This window comes from Ranitomeya imitator, chromosome 5 (genome assembly GCF_032444005.1).
Source record: "Ranitomeya imitator isolate aRanImi1 chromosome 5, aRanImi1.pri, whole genome shotgun sequence".
NCBI lineage: Eukaryota > Metazoa > Chordata > Amphibia > Anura > Dendrobatidae > Ranitomeya > Ranitomeya imitator.
In genome coordinates, this window is record NC_091286.1 from 619512671 (window position 1) to 619532298 (window position 19628).

Here is a 19628-nt window from a genome sequence, read left to right on the forward strand (position 1 = left end):
CCTTCTCCACATCAGCCCCTTAATTGCCTTTTCCACCACATCAATCATTTTCTCCTCCCACACCATCCCCATCCTTGCCCATTAAACCACTTCAATCGTTTCCTTCTCCCCCACCATCCCCATCATTTCCCTCTCCTTCACCCCATCATTGCCTTCTGGGGCAGCACGGTGGCGCAGTGGATAGCACTGCAACCTTGCAGCGCTGGAGTCCTGGGTTCAAACCCCACCAAGGACAACATCTGCAAAGAGTTTGTATGTTCTCTCCGTGTTTGCGTGGGTTTCCTCCGGGTACTCCGGTTTCCCCCCACATTCAAAAAGACATACTGATAGGGAATTTAGATTGTGAGCCCCATCGGGGATAGTGAGGATAATGTGTGCAAACTGTAAAGCGCTGTGGAATATGTTAGCGCTATATAAAAATAAAGATTATTATTATTATTCTCCCCATCAGCCCCATCATTGCTTTCTCCTCCACCTACACACACACAGCACCTCTCCACACGCTCTGCTGCAGCATCACCATGGCCTTCTTCTCTCTGGCACAGCGGGCCACTGAATGATGATGTCATCCAGCGGTGCTGCTGTCTTTGTGAGAGGAAGCACGGGCAGGAAGCAGGACAGATCGCTGCAGCTCCGCTGCCATTCTTTCTTGTAGGCAGAGGAGCTGCAGGATCTCTCCCTGCCCGCCACACATGAGGTCAATCTAGCCAGGGGCCCCCTGGAGCCGGATAAACAGGTCAGATTGCCCTCATTATTAGCCACCCTGCAGGGGCCCCCCTCCACCTCCAGGCCCCGATGCAGCTGCACAGGCTGCACATGCGGTATGTCCACCCATGGCTCCAAGCATTGTGTCCACGGCGATCTAGTGATATTGTTAATATCGTGTGAGCACTGCAATGTATCAGTGACCACTGATGGGCAGGGGCCATCACGGTTCTGTCAGATTGCTGGACATTTGTCACAAAAACAACATCTTGTGATTGCTGGGGCACAAAGAGCAGTGTCTGTCTTTAACTTAAGCATGTCTTTTACTTAGGGTGCTTTTACAGTGCGTTATTGCCCGGGTTCAGTGATCCTTTCGGAGCTTGCATTTGAACCTTTGCAAAATGGGTTTTTGGGCGAATGCGCCAACAGGGCATTTGACTATAATAGTGCCGACAGAGACAATGTGTGCTCTGTTGTACATCATTTTTGGGTGTATACGTCTACTTGAATTGGATACTCAGACACAGTCTACTATATCTATATCTACTATATACTGGAGTGTCTCTGCACCGTCATAGGCAATGGCCCCTTTGGCGCATACACCTGCATCCCAAGTCTTGACAGGGCCACTGAACTTGGGAAAAAAATCTGTCCAAAGGGTAACCAAAGAAAAATGTGTCCACTCCTGGGGAACCCTTAATGTCTTTTCAGCCTCAAAGATGCTTTGCATAGGTTATGGGTAGATGTAAAGCATTCTATAATTTTGTCTCAGGCATGTTTACTGCGCAGCAAAGCATAATTAAGGGACTGAAATCACTTGTCTTTTCCAATTTTAAAATTTAAGGTTCATTTACATTCGGCAATGCACAACATTAAACGACTGCCAACCTGTTTGCCTGTAGGTGGACATTTAATAGCCTTTTTAGACAGGCCGCTTGTACTTGAGATGCACACTGTAAGACTTATAATTGGTCATTCATTGCACAAAACGTGCCACTCTTCTCTGCAGTGCAGGTCCCATTTATACAGAATGAAATGCTGCCGAGAACAATGATCTTTTGTGCAGTCTGAAAGATCACTTCATCCAATGAACAATTATCATGAGGCAATGAGTCCCAGGAATGCTAATTCTTAATGATCATGCTGTGTAAATGGACATTTACAGGATTATTGCTTTGTTCGGGGGAACAAAGGGCTCAATAAACTTTATTATATATCTATTAAATTTACTAGATAATTTTTTCACGAAATCTTGAGGTAGTTTGATATATCCATTTTTGGAAATACTTGTATCTGTCAAAATGTCATAATTCTGGAAGATCTTCTTATCATTGTGCCATTCTTCCTGGGAACAGATGAATACATTGTCAACTAGTTGTTGTTACCATTACTCTTCACTACTCTTCAGTACTCTTCAAAAATATGTTATAGAATTATTTTTTCAAAGATAATATTAGACATGTTCAAGCAGGGGTGGACATACCACTGGTGCTGCCGATGCAGCTGAATCAGAACGCGTAAGTGAAGGGAGATCCATGCAGCCTTCCAGGCAGGCAGGGCCGGCATCACCACCCGCCACACCTGGCAAGTGCCGGGGACCACTCGCCGTTGGAGACGAGAAACTGACACGAGATGGTCATTATGGCCAAAAAGTTCAATTTTAGTTTCACAAGACCACAGGACATGTCTCCAAAAATTGAGGTCTTTATTCCCATGTGCTTTGCAAACTTTAATCTGGCTTTTGTATGTTTCTTTTGGAGTAATGACTTCTTCCTGGCAGAATTGCCTTTCAGCCCATGTTAATATAATACTCGTTTCACTGTGGATATTGACACCACCTTACCAGTTTCCATCAGTTACCATCATCCTCACAAAGTCTTTTGCTTTTGTCCTTGGGTTGATATGCACATGTTGGACCAAAACACGTTCATCTCTGGGACACAGAACCCATCTCCTCCCTGAGCATTATGATGTCTGGACATTCCCATTTTGCTTGTACTTGCATATAATTGTTTGTACAGATGAAAGACGCACCTTCAGGTGTCTTGAAAATATACCCAAGGATGAGTCAGACGTGTGCAAGCCCACAATTCTCTTCCTGATATCTTGGCTGATTTCTTGAGAGTTTCCCATGATGCTACACAATGAAGCAGTGTGTTTCACGTGTGCATTAAAATACATCCACAGGTATGTCTCTAACTCATATGTTGCCAAAAATCCAGAAGCTTCCAAACACATGACACCATCGCATGGGCAGTCCAGAATTGTTTAAAGGCGCAGCAATCTTAGTGAATGAAAACTTTTGACTTTGCAGTAAGTAATAAAAATGCCTTAACACATTCTCTCTCTCATTATTCTGGCATTTGGCAAATATTAATAATTATGCTAATCCGAATTGACCTAAATCAGGAAAGGTTTATTCTGATTTCACGTCAGAAATTCAGAAAAACATGTATATCGTCTTTTATATAGCGTTTGTAAACTTCTGGATTCAACTGTAGGTTTGATGATTGCAACCATCCTAAAGTATCTAGGCCAGGCCGCTTTTCAAGATATGGAAAAAAAAATTGGATGGATGCAGAAGAACACATCTATCTCACTTGCTAAATTCAAATCAAGTTCCATGAAAAGTGGATCACAAACATCTGCTTTGGTTATAATTATATTTCTATTTCAGCTGCAACAAGCTATTTACAGCTAAGCCTGTTCATAAGAAGCTTTATAATTAAGCAAACAGAATAAAGTCTTTTTATAGGATGTGGATCTAAGAGTGATAATCACACCAAAATATACAGCAACAGTTACAAATAGAGCGTTTAACACTGCTCACATTGTTAGCGATGGGCTCAATAAAGCCTGACATCCCTTTGTTCGACGACGCAGTAGAATAGATTTCGGCACAAAAGTTTAAACTTTTTAAGTATAGAGTGCGGCCCGGGAAGATTGCTGTTACATTTAGGTACTTACATAACTACAGTAGAGGAGGTGGAGTGACAGGAAAATTTCCATCTCATCATTGTATAAAAACAAAAATTGTAGGTACAAAGAAATATAGAAAAATAGAAAAATCAATAATACAGGGGGAGCAGAATAGAGAGCAGTGAAATGCAATGGAGGAACTTCAATACTGTTTACTGGGGAAAATTTTACTTTAACTAGAGGATAGGGAAATGATTATGTTTGCGCTATTGTGAGAACTAGTGATGATAGTCTACATTGCTGCATTGCAAATGTTGTATAGGAATATCACAGCTTGTGATATTAATATATATATATATATATATATATACACTCAATAAAGGAGTGGTTCTGCAGGTGGGGACCACAGACAACATCTTAGTGCCAATGCTTTCTGGCTGATGTATTATCACTTTTGGTTGTGCTTTCACACTCGTGGTAGCATAAGACGGACTCTACAACCCACACAAGTGGCTCATGTAGTGCAGCTCATCCAGGATGGCACATCAATGCGAGCTGTGGCAAGAAGGTTTGCTGTGTCTGTCAGTGTAGTGTCCAGAGGCAGGAAGCGCTACCAGTAGACAGGCAAGTACACCAGGAGATGTAGAGTGGGCTGTAGGAGGGCAACAACCCAGCAGCAGGACCGCTACCTCAGCCTTTGTGCAAGTAGGAACAGGAGAAGCACTGCTAGAGCCCAGGCAACAAATGTACATGTGTCTGCACAAACGGTCAGACTCCATGAGGATGGTCTGAGTGCCCGACATCCACAGATGGGGGTTGTGCTCACAGCCCAACATCATGCAGGATGCTTGGCATTTGCCACAAAACACCAGGATTGGCAAATTCGCCACTGGCACCCTGTGCTCTTCACAGATGAAAGCAGGTTCACACTGAGCACATGTGACAGACATGACAGAGTCTGGAGATGCATTGGAGAGTGATCTGCTGCCTGCAACATCCTTCAGCATGACCGGTTTGGCAGTGGGTCAGTAATGGTGTGGGGTGGCATTTCTTTGGAGGGCCGCACAGCCCTCCATTTGCTCGCCAGAGGTAGCATGACTGCCATTAGGCACCGAGATGAGATCCTCAGACTCCTTTTGAGACCATATGTTGGTGCAGTTGGCCCTGGGTTCCTCTTAATGCAGGACAATGCCGGACCTCATGTGGCTGGAGTGTGTCAGCAGTTCCTGCAATATGAAGGCATTGAAGCTATGGACTGGCCCGCCCCTTCCCCACACCTGAATCCGATTGAGCGCATCTGGGACATCATGTCTCACTCCATCCACCAACGTCACATTGCACCACAGACTGTCCAGGAGTTGGTGGATGCTTTAGTCCAGGTATTGGAAGAAATCCCTCAGGAGACTATCCGCCACCTCATACAGGCACTTCTGGTGCAAAAATGTAAGCAGTTCTTCTTTGTTTGATTGCTTGTGATTATCCATCATCCTCTTGATTACATTCCAGAGCTTTTCAGTGGGGTTCAGGTATGGAAAATAGGCTGACCATGACAGGTTTTTGATGTGGTGGTCTCTTAATTTTTGCCAGGGCTGTATATATACATTTGAACCTGGGCCCCACCTCATTGGTAAGATGTAAGGGCCATTGTAGTGTTATAGAGCCTAAAAAAACACATACGTGTAACAGTGTCCCCATCATGGCACCTTCTTTTTATAATGTACTCTGTCCTGTCCCCTTTCTGTAATAAATTCCCCATCTTGCCCCATTCCTGTATAAATGTCCCACATCCTGGGACCCTTTCTGTAATAATGTCCCCTGTCCTGGCTCCCACCCTATAATAATGTCTCTCATCCTAAGTCCCTTTCTGTTATAATGTCCTCTGTCCTGGGCCCCTACATGTTATAATGTCCCCCATTTGTTGGCCCCTTCCTAGTATAATGTCCTCTTTCCTGGTATAATGCCACCCCTTATAGGCCCCTTTCTGGTAGAATGTCCCCCATCTTGAGCCTCTTCTGTTTTCCTCTGTAGCCAACAGTTGACATGCAAGCGACGGGCAGCGCATGACATTACTGCCACGCACCACTCATTACTGGAACACTGATGTTAGCTGCCAGCCTCTGATTGGCCATCCACGTGTATTGCTAGCAGCTTTCAGCAGTAAGCTAGAAGCTTAAGTAGGGTGTGTTCTTCTCCAGTTAAGGTACCGTCACATTTAGCGACGCTGTAGCGATCTAGACAACGATCCCGATCGCTGCAGCATTGCTGTGTGGTCGCTGGAGAGCTGTCACACAGACAGGTCTCCAGCGACCAACTATGCGAAGTCCCCTGGTAACCAGGGTAAACATCGGGTTACTAAGCGCAGGGCCGCGCTTAGTAACCCGATGTTTACCCTGGTTACCAGCGTAAACGTAAAAAAAACCAAACACTACATACTTACATTCCGGTGTCTGTCCCCCGGCATTCTGCTTTCCTGCACTGACTGTGAGCGCCGGCCGGCCATAAAGCACAGCGGTGACGTCACCGCTGTAATCTGCTTTACGGCTGGCCGGCGCTGACAGTGCAGGGAAGCAGAATGCTGGGGGACGCGACAGACACCGGAATGTAAGTATGTAGTGTTTGTTTTTTTTTACATTTACACTGGTAACCAGGGTAAACATCGGGTTACTAAGCGTGGCCCTGCACTTAGTAACCCAATGTTTACCCTGGTTACCAATGAAGACATCGCTGAATCGGCGTCACACACGCCGATTCAGCGATGTCTGCAGGAGATCCAGCGACGAAATAAAGTTCTGGACTTTCTGCTCCGACCAACGATATCACAGCAGGATCCAGATCGCTGCTGCATGTCAAACACAACGATATCGCTATCCAGGATGCTGCAACGTCACGGATCGCTAGCGATATCGTTGTTAACTTGGCCAGTGTGACGGTACCTTTAGATGAAGCAGGGAGCTGATAACTCCAGCTGGACAGCACTCACACCCTTACTGTCAAACTTTACGACACTGCAGATTCCAGCCACCTTAATCTAGGTAGCCTTCTTCTTCCAGAGCTTTTAGTCCCAAATTCTCTTCTATCACCAGAATGAATGTGGCAGCGCCCTGTAACAGAGGCCGATGTCACAGGAGCAGGTCCTTGTGGAGATGTGACAATTATGCTGCCATTAGATTAGGTGACAAAATCTTGGTGACAGATTCCCTTAAAAGGAAAAGCTGTCTAGTTTTCAAAGACAAGGTGAATAATGCACTATGAGGGTCGTGTTGATGTCCCCTGGCAAGAGTGCGAGAGGATGTCAGTGACGAGAAGACAGCAAGCTGCTGCGGAACTCCATTGATGTCAATTTATCTCTTGTGACTTGTGAGTAAAAAGGATTGGACATGTTAAAATTCAACAATGGCAGATGCCAGCAGATAATTCAGACTCCTACATACATATTAATTGGTCTTCTGGTCTCGTTGAAATTGCTGGTCTGGACAGCATTTTTCTAATGTTTATGGTTATCTTAAGAAATTAAGCTAGCGATAGAGCCCAAACTTATTGCCATGTTTATGGGCATGAGGACGTCATAGAGTAAGGTCTTGCTTTTGCTTTTGGAAATCTCTAATCAGCCAAACTGAAAAGTTCTTGGGGCTCTCGCTTTTGAGGACTTTTTCTTCAAATTGCTATATGGGTAGCCATTAGTGATGAGCGAGTATACTCGTTGCTCAGCTTTTCCCTAGCACGCTCGGGCGTCAGCTTCGGACAGCCTGAATACATGGGTGGATTCCCTAACAAATAGGCATTCCTCACATCTATTCAGGCTGTCTAGCAGCTGCAAATCATAGAGCTAACGAAAACTAAATCTCTGAGCATGACCAAGATACTCGGAGACCACCCGAGAATGCTCGGGAAAACCTGAGCAACAAGTACACTCGCTCATCACTAGTAGCCATATATTTGTATGGCTGAATGTTATACCATATTTCCACTACAGGGGAAATTAGCAGCCTATGGCTCCCGATAGCATTACCAATATGCTGAGAGTCACAGGAGTTAGACCTTTTCATATTAAAAGAGTTGACTGCGATGAGACAAACATTTAATTAGGGAGTTTTCTTTTCTTTTTTGGAACGATTCCCACCTAAGCATGTTATTTCTTCACTGTACCAATTTTTTTTTTATGTAAAAATGTAACGTACCCAGCCATACTGTAAGTACAGAAAAAGAAAATGATAGACAAAAATGTTTTATCATTCGTGACAAATCTCAACCTCTAATAAAATCACATGCAAACATTTTTGGCTGGCATGAAATAATTAGCATAAGTATATGAAAGGAAAAAAAATACATATTTTATATAAGATGTTTTGGGATTAATTAATTCTGGATGGCACTGTAGTTTAGCATGCATGAGTGCCCATTTGCAATCCTGCCAAGTTTTAAGCAATTGCCAAAAGTACCACTATACTCTCTAAGGCACTCAGCAAATGACATTAGTGAAGTATGCCCAAAAACTCAAGAGGAACAATCTATATAGTGTATGAAACTTAGGATTTATGTAACAAAATATGTAATTTTATACCAGACTCATTTTAAAGGTAAATTAAAGCTTCTTAGATTTACATTTTAATGTTTCAAAACTTCTGAAGAAAGACTTTCTAACTTTCTGGTGTTAACAGTTTTTTTGGACTTAGATCTGAATTACCTATCCATAGTCATCAATATCAGGAAAGGTCATTGTGATGGTGCATTTCCCACTCTACTTTTATAGACCATACACCATTTATAAGATCACTGCTGTGGGTCCGACCGATGGGATCCTACTAACCATGAGACCCTGAGAACCGGGGCTCTACGGCCCCATAAGAATGGAGTGGTGTTTGATCATGGACACCTCTGCTCTACTGATTCTTAATGGGAGTGTTGAAGAACTGCTGAAAACGGTGTTCAGCTACTGTGGCGGTCTCCTTAAGAATGAATGGAGCAGAGGTGCAAATGATAGATCACGACTCCATTTTCATAGTAATCTTCAGATCCCTGGCTCTTAAGATCAGTGGGTGTCCCATCATTTGTATCCTTAGTGATTGGGAAGTTATCTCATATCCTATGGATAGGGGATAATTTCCAAACTTGGTTTGGCACAAAGCCTTTACTTTGTCTCCAATCACAGTCATCTATATCATTAACCCCTTCCCGACCTTTGACGCCACGTAGGCGTCATGAAAGTCGGTGCCATTCCGACCCATGACGCCTATGCGGCGTCATGGAAAGATCGCGTCCCTGCAGATCGGGTGAAAGGGTTAACTCCCATTTCACCCGATCTGCAGGGATAGGGGGAGTGGTAGTTTAGCCCAGGGGGGGTGGCTTCACCCCCTCGTGGCTACGATCGCTCTGATTGGCTGTTGAAAGTGAAACTGCCAATCAGAGCGATTTGTAATATTTCACCCATTATAACGGGTGAAATATTACAATCCAGCCATGGCCGATGCTGAAATATCATCGGCCATGGCTGGAAATACTAGTGTGCCCCCACCCCACCCCTCCGATCGCCCCCCCACCCCACCGATCTGGCCGGTACACTGCTCCGGCTCCCCTCCGTCCAGTGCTCCGCTCCCCCCCGTGCTCTTGTCCGCTCCCCCCGTGCTCCAATCACCCCCCGTGCTCCAATCACCCCCCCTGCACTCCGATCCACCCCCCCCCCCGTGCTCCGTTCCACCCCCCCGTGCTCCATTCCAGCCCCCCCCGTGCTCCGTTCCACGCCCCCCACGCTCCGTTCCACCCCTCCCGCGCTCCGATTCCCCCCCCCGTGCTCCGATCCCCCCCCCCCCGAGGTCCCCCCCCACCCTATCATTACTTACCGATCCAGCCGTGGTCCCGTCCGTCTTCTCCCGGGCGCCGCCATCTTCCAAAATGGCGGGCGCATGCGCAGTGCGCCCGCCGAATCTGCCGGCCGGCAGATTCGTTCCAAAGTGCATTTTGATCACTGAGATAGATTATATCTCAGTGATCAAAATAAAAAAAATAATAAATGACCCCCCCCCCCCCCCCTTTGTCACCCCCATAGGTAGGGACAATAAAAAAATAAAGAAATTTTTTTTTTCCACTAATGTTAGAATAGGGTTAGGGGTAGGGTTAGGGTTAGGGGTAGGGTTAGGGTTAAGGTTAGGGCTAGGGGTAGGGGTAGGGGTAGGGTTAGGGTTAGGGGTAGGGTTAGGGGTAGGGCTAGGGCTAGGGCTAGGGCTAGGGTTAGGAATGTGCACACGTATTCTGGTCCTCTGCGGATTTTTCCGCTGCGGATTTGATAAATCCGCAGTGCTAAACCGCTGCGGATTTATGGCGGATTTACCGCGTTTTTTTCTGCGCATTTCACTGCGGTTTTACAATTGCGATTTTCTATTGGAGCAGTTGTAAAACCGCTGCGGAATCCGCACAAAGAAGTGACATGCTGCAGAATGTAAACCGCTGCGTTTCCGTGCAGTTTTTCCGCAGCATGTGTACAGCGATTTTTGTTTCCCATAGGTTTACATTGAACTGTACACTCATGGGAAACTGCTGCGGATCCGCAGCGTGTGCACATACCTTTAGAATTAGGCTATGTGCACACGGTGCGGATTTGGCTGCGGATTCGCAGCAGTGTTCCATCAGGTTTACAGTACCATGTAAACATATGAAAAACCAAATCCGCTGTGCCCATGGTGCGGAAAATACCGCACGGGAACGCTGCGTTGTATTTTCCGCAGCATGTCAATTCTATGTGCGGATTCCGCAGCGTTTTACACCTGTTCCTCAATAGGAATCCGCAGGTGAAATCCGCACAAAAAACACTGGAAATCCGCGGAAAATCCGCAGGTAAAACACAGTGCCTTTTACCCGCAGATTTTTCAAAAATGGTGCGGAAATATCTCACACGAATCCGCAACGTGGGCACATAGCCTTAGGGTTAGGGTTGGAATTAGGGTTGTGGTTAGGGTTAGGGGTGTGTTGGGGTTAGTGTTGTGGTTAGGGGTGTGTTGGGGTTAGGGTTGTGATTAGGATTATGGCTACAGTTGGGATTAGGGTTAGGGGTGTGTTGGGGTTAGTGTTGGAGTTAGAATTGAGGGGTTACCACTGTTTAGGCACATCAGGGGTCTCCAAACGCAACATGGCGCCACCATTGATTCCAGCCAATCTCGTATTCAAAAAGTCAAATGGTGCTCCCTCACTTCCGAGCCCTGACGTGTGCCCAAACAGTGGTTTACCCCCACATATGGGGTACCAGCATACTCAGGACAAACTGCGCAACAATTACTGGGGTCCAATTTCTCCTGTTACCCTTGTGAATCTAAAAAAATGCTTGCTAAAACATCATTTTTGGGGAAAGAAAAATGATTTTTTATTTTCACGGCTCTGCGTTGTAAACGTCTGTGAAGCACTTGGGGGTTCAAAGTGCTCACCACATATCTAGATAAGTTCCTTTCAGGGTCTAGTTTCCAAAATGGGGTCACTTGTGGGGGGTTTCTACTGTTTAGGCACATCAGGGGCTCTGCAAACGCAACGTGACGCCCGCAGAGCATTCCATCAAAGTCTGCATTTCAAAACGTCACTACTTCAATTCCAAGCCCCGGCATGTGCCCAAACAGTAGTTTACCCCCACATATGGGGTATCACCGTACTCAGGAGAAACTGGACAACAACTTTTGGGGTCAAATTTCTCCTGTAACCCTTGGGAAAATAAAAAATTCTGGGCTAAATAATTATTTTTGAGGAAAGAAAACGTATTTATTATTTTCACGGCTCTGCATTATAAACTTCTATGAAGCACTTGGGGGTTCAAAGTGCTCACCACACATCTAGATAAGTTCCTTTGGGGGTCTAGTTTCCAAAATGGGGTTACTTGTGGGGGGTTTCTACTGTTAAGCCACATCAGGGGCTCTGCAAACGCAACGTGACGCCCACAGAGCATTCCATCAAAGTCTGCATTTCAAAACGTCACTACTTCACTTCCGAGCCCCGGCATGTGCCCAAACAGTGATTTACCCCCACATATGGGGTATCAGCGTACTCAGGAGAAACTGGACAACAACTTTTGGGGTCAAATTTCTCCTGTTACCCTTGGGAAAATAAAAAATTGCAGGCTAAAAGATCATTTTTGAGGAAAGAAAAATTATTTTTTATTTTCATGGCTCTGCGTTATAAACTTCTGTGAAGCACCTGGGAGTTTAAAGTGCTCAATATGCATCTAGATAAGTTCCTTGGGGGGTCTAGTTTCCAAAATGGGGTCACTTGTGGGGGAGCTCCAATGTTTAGGCACACAGGGGGCTCTCCAAACGCGACATGGTGTCCGCTAACAATTGGAGCTAATTTTCCATTCAAAAAGTCAAATGGCGCGCCTTCCCTTCCGAGCCCTGCCGTGTGCCCAAACAGTGGTTTACCCCCACATATGAGGTATCGGCGTACTCGGGAGAAATTGCCCAACAAATTTTATGATCCATTTTATCCTAATGCCAATGTGAAAATGAAAAAATTGAGGCGAAAATAATTTTTTTGTGAAAAAAAAGTACTTTTTCATTTTTACAGATCAATTTGTGAAGCACCTGAGGGTTTAAAGTGCTCACTAGGCATCTAAATAAGTTCCTTGGGGGGTCTAGTTTCCAAAATGGGGTCACTTGTGGGGGAGCGCCAATGTTTAGGCACAGGAGCTATCCAAACGTGACATGGTGTCCGCTAAAGAGTGGAGCCAATTTTTGATTCAAAAAGTCAAATGGCGCTCCTTCCCTTCCAAGCCCTGCCGTGCGCCCAAACAGTGGTTTACCCCCACATATGAGGTATCAGCGTACTCAGGACAAATTGGACAACAAATTTCGTGGTTCAGTTTCTCCTTTTACCATTGGGAAAATAAAAAAATTGTTGCTAAAAGATAAGTTTTGTGACTAAAAAGTTAAATGTTCATTTTTTCCTTCCATGTTGCTTCTGCTGCTGTGAAGCACCTGAAGGGTTAATAAACTTCTTGAATGTGGTTTTGAGTACCTTGAGGGGTGCAGTTTTTAGAATGGTGTCACTTTTGGGTATTTTCAGCCATATAGACCCCTCAAACTGACTTCAAATGTGAGGTGGTCCCTAAAAAAAATGGTTTTGTAAATTTCGTTGTAAAAATGACAAATCGCTGGTCAAATTTTAACCCTTATAACTTCCTAACAAAAAAAAATTTTGTTTCCAAAATTGTGCTGATGTAAAGTAAACATGTGGAAAATGTTATTTATTAACTATTTTGTGTCACATATCTCTCTGGTTTAACAGAATAAAAATTCAAAATGTGAAAATTGCGAAATTTTCAAAATTTTCGCCAAATTTCCGTGTTTATCACAAATAAATGCAGAATTTATTGACCTAAATTTACCACTAACATGAAGCCCAATATGTCACGAAAAAACAATCTCAGAACCGCTAGGATCCGTTGAAGCGTTCCTGAGTTATTACCTCATAAAGGGACACTGGTCAGAATTGCAAAAAACGGCAAGGTCTTTAAGGTCAAAATAGGCTGGGTCTTGAAGGGGTTAAAGGGGTCATCCGGACTGAGGCTACAAGTCTGCAGTCGCTCTATTTGACTACAGACTTGTGAACCCTCATGTTGTGAGAAGTGTGGGCTGCGAGGATTCTCTGGTGCAAGCACTGGATACGGCGGGTGCGTGACCGCATGTATGCGATTCGTATACTTCTGGCCACATTCCGGCTAGACTTGTGCAGCTTCACTTAATACACTGGCATTCAGAGAGGCCGTGCCCATCTAGTCGGCATGTGACCACATGTATACAAATCACATACTTGTGGACACGCACCCACCCACTCTTGGCACTTAAGAATGCTCACAATGTGCAGTGCACATGATGTGAGGATTCACAAGTCTGCAGTCACATAGTGACCACAGACTTATAGTCTAAGCTCAAACAACCTCTATAAAGTTTTAAGCAGATGTGGAAAAAACTCTGAATAGTAAGAATGCTTTCAAAAATAGAAATGTTAATAGTTTATTTTTATCAATGAAAAAACTGCTCACCTAGGAGTCAAATTACAGCTGCCTTTGTAAAAACTGACAAAGGTCAGCTATTAGGGCAAATAGCTATTATATTTGAAACCTAACCTAACCTTATCCTGAAACCTACCTTTACTTAGGTTTAGGAAAAAATGACATTGTTTAGAGAGTGATTGGTGTAAGGTTATTGGACTTGTACAGTAAGGCTGGGTTCACATTGCGTCAATGGCAATGCGCTGACGGCATCCGTTACATAGCGGCACTAACACTTAGCACATGTCATAATTGGCATATGTTAGCGATGTGCCGTCATTCTGTGACGGACCCTCGACGTGGTCTGCAGCGTTTCCGGGTCCGTCACCAATAGCGCAGATGGAGCATCTGCGCTATCGCAATCGCATAATGCGATCTTTGGAAAAGGTATTAGCGTTGGTGCAGTCCGTTTAACGCATGCAATGAAAAGACTGCACCAACGCTATATGAACCTGGCCTAAGCAGGGAAGCAGGTAAGCAACAACAACTTAACAGAATTGAAAAATTGGACCACTTCAAATTTCAACATTCAATACAGATATTTCCTTTCCATAATTATCCTCTGATCTCAACTTTTTTTCAATATTTTATAACATTTCTTTTTCGTTGGATGATGTTTATACTATATGGCCTTGAATCATCATTGCCTTCGATCTTTTTTTTGCCTTGTTTTGTGCCTTTTTTTGTTTGCACCCAGTTCATTACTCTATTTGTATTTTTTAAGACTACTTTATATCTTCTTGCTTGTTTTTTTTTTTTATTATTTTTTTATTTTTGTTTTACGGGTGGAGTTCAAGATATTTTCGCCTGAGTAAAAAGGCGATTCCAAAATTTGGTGCAATTTCACTTCAGGCGCATGGTGTATTTTTGAGTACGCCAGCAATTCGGTGTAATTTTTGTGACTTTCAGTACCAAATTGAGACCTTTTGCACAAAATTTGCAAAATAGTTCAAGACAGGGGAAAAAAACATTTTTGCGCCATTTTCATGAATCACACACACCATTTTGAGGAATTTCGTGCCAAAAACAGCAACTAATACCGCAACACAAAAAAAAGAAAAGGGACTTTAACCCCTTTACCCCCAAGGGTGGTTTGCACGTTATGGACCGGGCCAATTTTTACAATTCTCACCACTGTCCTTTTATGAGGTTATAACTCTGGAACGCTTCAACGGATCCCGGTGATTCTGACATTGTTTTCTCGTGACATATTGTACTTCATGATAGTGGTAAAATTTCTTTGATATTACCTGCGTTTATTTGTGAAAAAAACGGAAATTTGGTGAAAATTTTGAAAATTTCGCAATTTTCCAACTTTGAATTTTTATGCAATTAAATCACAGAGATATGTCACACAAAATACTTAATAAGTAACATTTCCCACATGTCTACTTTACATCAGCACAATTTTGGAACCAAAATTTTTTTTTGTTAGGGAGTTATAAGGGTTAAAAGTTGACCAGCAATTTCTCATTTTTACAACACCATTTTATTTTAGGGACCACATCTCATTTGAAGTCATTTTGAGGGGTCTATATGATAGAAAATACCCAAGTGTGACACCATTCTAAAAGCTGCACCCCTCAAGGTTCTCAAAACCACATTCAAGAAGTTTATTAACCCTTCAGGTGCTTCACAGGAATTTTTGGAATGTTTAAATAAAAATTAACATTTAACTTTTTTTCACAAAAAATTTACTTCAGCTCCAATTTGTTTTATTTTACCAAGGGTTACAGGAGAAAATGGACCCCACTCTTTGTTGTACAATTTGTCCTGAGTACGCTGATACCCCATATGTGGGGGTTAACCACAGTTTGGGCGCATGGCAGAGCTCGGAAGCGAAGGAGCGCCATTTGACTTTTCAATGCAAAATTGACTGGAATTGAGATGGGACGCCCTGTTGCGTTTGGAGAGCCACTGATGTGCCTAAACATTGAAACCCCCCACAAGTGACACCATTTTGGAAAGTAGACCCCCTAAGGAACTTATCTAGAGGTGTGGTGAGCACTTTGGCCCACCAAGTGCTTCACAGAAGTTTATAATGCAAAACCGTAAAAATAAAAAATCATTTTTTTTTCACAAAAATTATCTTTTCGCCCCCAATTTTTTATTTTCCCAATGGTAAGAGAAGAAATTGGACCACAAAAGTTGTGGCACAATTTGTCCTGAAAATGTGGGGGTAAACCATTGTTTGGGCGCATGGGAGAGCTCGGAAGGGAAGGAGCGTCGTTTGACCTTTCAATGCAAAATTGACAGGAATTGAGATGGGACGCCATGTTGCGTTTGGAGAGCCACTGATGTGCCTAAACATTGAACCCCCCCACAAGTGACACCATTTTGAAAAGTAGACCCCCTAAGGAACTTATCTAGATGTGTGGTGAGCACTTTGACCCAATAAGAGCTTCACAGAAGTTTATAATGCAGAGCCGTAAAAATAAAACAAAAATTTTTTCCCACAAAAATAATTTTTTAGCCCCCAGTTTTGTATTTTCTCGAGGATAACAGGAGAAATTGGACCCCAAAAGTTGTTGTCCAATTTGTCCTGAGTGCGTTGACACCCCATATGTGGGGGGGAACCAGCGTTTGGGCGCATGGGAGGGCTCGGAAGGGAAGGAGCTCCATTTGGAATGCAGACTTAGATGGAATGGTCTGCAGGCGTCACATTGCGTTTGCAGAGCCCCTAATATACCTAAACAGTAGAAACCCCCACAAGTGACCCCATATTGGAAACTAGACCCCCCACGAACTTATCTAGATGTGTTGTGAGAACTTTGAGCCCCCAAGTGTTTCACTACAGTTTATAACGCAGAGCCGTGAAAATAAAAAATCTCTTTTTTTCCCACAAAAATTATTTTTTAGCCCCCAGTTTTGTATTTTCCCAAGGGTAACAGGAGAAATTGGACCCCAAAAGTTGTTGCCCAATTTGTCCTGAGTACGCTGATACCCCATATGTTGGGGTAAACTCCTGTTTGGGCACACGGGAGAGCTCGGAAGGGAAGGAGCACTGTTTTACTTTTTCAATGCAGAATTGGATGGAATTGAGATCAGTCGCCATGTCGCGTTTGGAGATCCCCCTGATGTGCCTAAACAGTGGAAACCCCCCAATTATAACTGAAACCCTAATCCAAACACACCCCTAACCCTAATCCCAACGGTAACCCTAACCACACCTCTAACCCAGACACACCCCTAACCCTAATCCCAACCCTATTCCCAACCGTAAATGTAATCCAAACCCTAACCCTAACTTTAGCCCCAACCCTAACTGTAGCCTTAACCCTAACCCTAGCCCTAACCCTAGCCCTAACCCTAGCCCCAACCCTAACCCTAGCCCTGACCCTAGCCCTAGCCCTAACCCTAGTCCCAACCCTAGCCCTAGCCCTAACCCTAGCCCTAACTCTAACCCTAGCCCTAACCCTAACCCTAGCCCTAACCCTAACCCTAAACCTAGCCCTAGCCCTAACCCTAACCCTAGCCCTAACCCTAGCCCTAGCCCTAACCCAAGCCCTAACCCTAGCCCTAACCCTAATGGGAAAATGGAAATAAATACATTTTTTTCATTTACTTTTATAGCGGGTTTTTTAGCGGATTTTTATGATTGGGAGCCGTCACACACTGAAAGACGCTTTTTATTGCAAAAAATATTTTTTGTGTTACCACATTTTGAGAGCTATAATTTTTCCATATTTGAGTCCACAGAGTCATGTGAGGTCTTGCTTTTTGTGGGACGAGTTGACGTTTTTATTGGTAACATTTTCGGGCACGTGACATTTTTTGATCGCTTTTTATTCCGATTTTTGTGAGGCAGAATTACCAAAAAACAGCTATTCATGAATTTCTTTTGGGGGAGGCGTTTATATCGTTCCGCGTTTGGTAAAATTGATAAAGCAGTTTTATTCTTCCGCTCAGTACGATTACAGCGACACCTCATTTATATATTTTTTTTATGTTTTGGCGCTTTTATACGATAAAAACTATTTTATAGAAAAAAATAATTATTTTTGCATCGCTTTATTCTGAGGACTATAACTTTTTTATTTTTTTGCTGATGTTGCTGTCTGGCAGCTCGTTTTTTGCGGGACAAGATGACGCTTTCAGCGGTACCATGGTTATTTATATCCGTCTTTTTGATCGCGTGTTATTCCACTTTTTGTTTGGCGGTATGATTATAAAGCGTTGTTTTTTGCCTCGTTTTTTTTTTTTTTTTCTTACGGTGTTTACTGAAGGGGTTAACTAGTGGGCCAGTTTTATAGGTCGGGTCGTTACGGACGCGGCGATACTAAATATGTGTACTTTTATTGGTTTTTTTTTTATTTAGATAAAGAAATGTATTTATGGGAATAATATATATATTTTTTTTTCATTATTTAGGATTTTTTTTTTTTTTTTACACACTTGGAAATTTTTTTTTAACTTTTTTACTTTGTCCCAGGGGGGGACAATACAGATCGGTGATCTGCCAGTTTGCACAGCACTCTGACAGATCACCGATCTGTCTGAGAGCAGTGCAGCGTTACCAAGTGCCTGCTCTGAGCAGGCACTTGGTAAGCCACCTCCCTCCCTGCAGGACCCCGATCTGCGGCCATCTTGGATCCGGGACTTACTGCAGGGAGGGAGGTAGGAGACCCCAGGAGCAACGCGATCACATCGCGTTGCTGCGGGGATCTCAGGGAAGCACGCAGGGAGCCCCCTCCCTGCGCGATGCTTCCCTGCCCCGCCGGCACATCGCGATCATCTTTGATCGCGGTGTGCCGGGGGTTAATGTGCCGGGCGCGGTCCGTGACCGCTCCTGGCACATAGTGCCGGATGTCAGCTGCGATAAGCAGCTGACACCAAGCCGCGATCGGCGGCGCTCCCCCCGTGAGCGCGGCCGATCGCGCTAGACGTAATATTCCGTCCTTGGGAATTAAGGCCCACCCCACATGGACGGAATATTACGTCCAATGGCAGAAAGGGGTTAAAGAAAACCTCAAATTATGAATTGTGGCCCCAGTATTATTAGGGGACCAACAAGTGAGTGTCATGTGAAATGCAAACTGCACTTCTGTACAAAAAATTCTGGATGATATTACCATGACTACCAAAATGTAAGATGTAAAAGTAAGATTTATTTGAAATATTTATCTCAAACCCCTCTAAGCACCAAATACATATACCCACTACTTGATCACTAAATTTGAATGACCATGACCATTTGTTCCTCTTCTGAATCAATAGCATGTACTGTGTGTGTTATGATTTCCATTCGCTAGAACTAAGAAGCCCAGGTGACCCACAGAAAAACAAGCCCACAGCATTATCGCTCCTCCACCAAACTGTAAAGATGGCAAAATGCTCAGACATACTGGAACTCATCCATCTGACACCAGATAGGGAAGTGTGATCCGTCACTGCACAGAACATGTTTCCATTGCTAAAGATTTCAGTGGTGGCAGCTTTACATCACTCCTTCTGACAGTCAGCATTGTGCTTGGTGATGTAAGGCTACATGCAGCTGCTCAGCCATAAAGCTCCAGGTGGAGGCATAGAGTGTTTGAGCTGATGTTAATTCAACGGTACAACAAGAACTGATGACACTCAGCCCAAACTCTGATTGGTCTGTTTTTCTCGTACGCAGGGGCGGACTGGGCCAGGTGGCAGGAATGCATATGCCCCCCGGGCCGGTGCCTAAGCAGCTGCACAGGGCCGCTGGAGGACTAGCACTGATTGTAATACATAGCTCCACCTGTAGTGCGTGGTGGCATCCCGCCAGCAGCCTCGACATGTAGGCTGCAGGGGTATGTGATGAGCAGGCTCCTGTGCGGTGCTGTTATGATCCGGTGACCTTGGAGCTGCATGAGAACTTTCACTAGAGAAGGTGGCCACTATACTGACTGCAATCCTGAACTTAACACCGCAACTAGAAGTAGCCGTGGAGTGTACCTAACACACCTAGACACCTCGTCACAGACGGAGGACTAAATACCCCTAAAAATGGAAATTG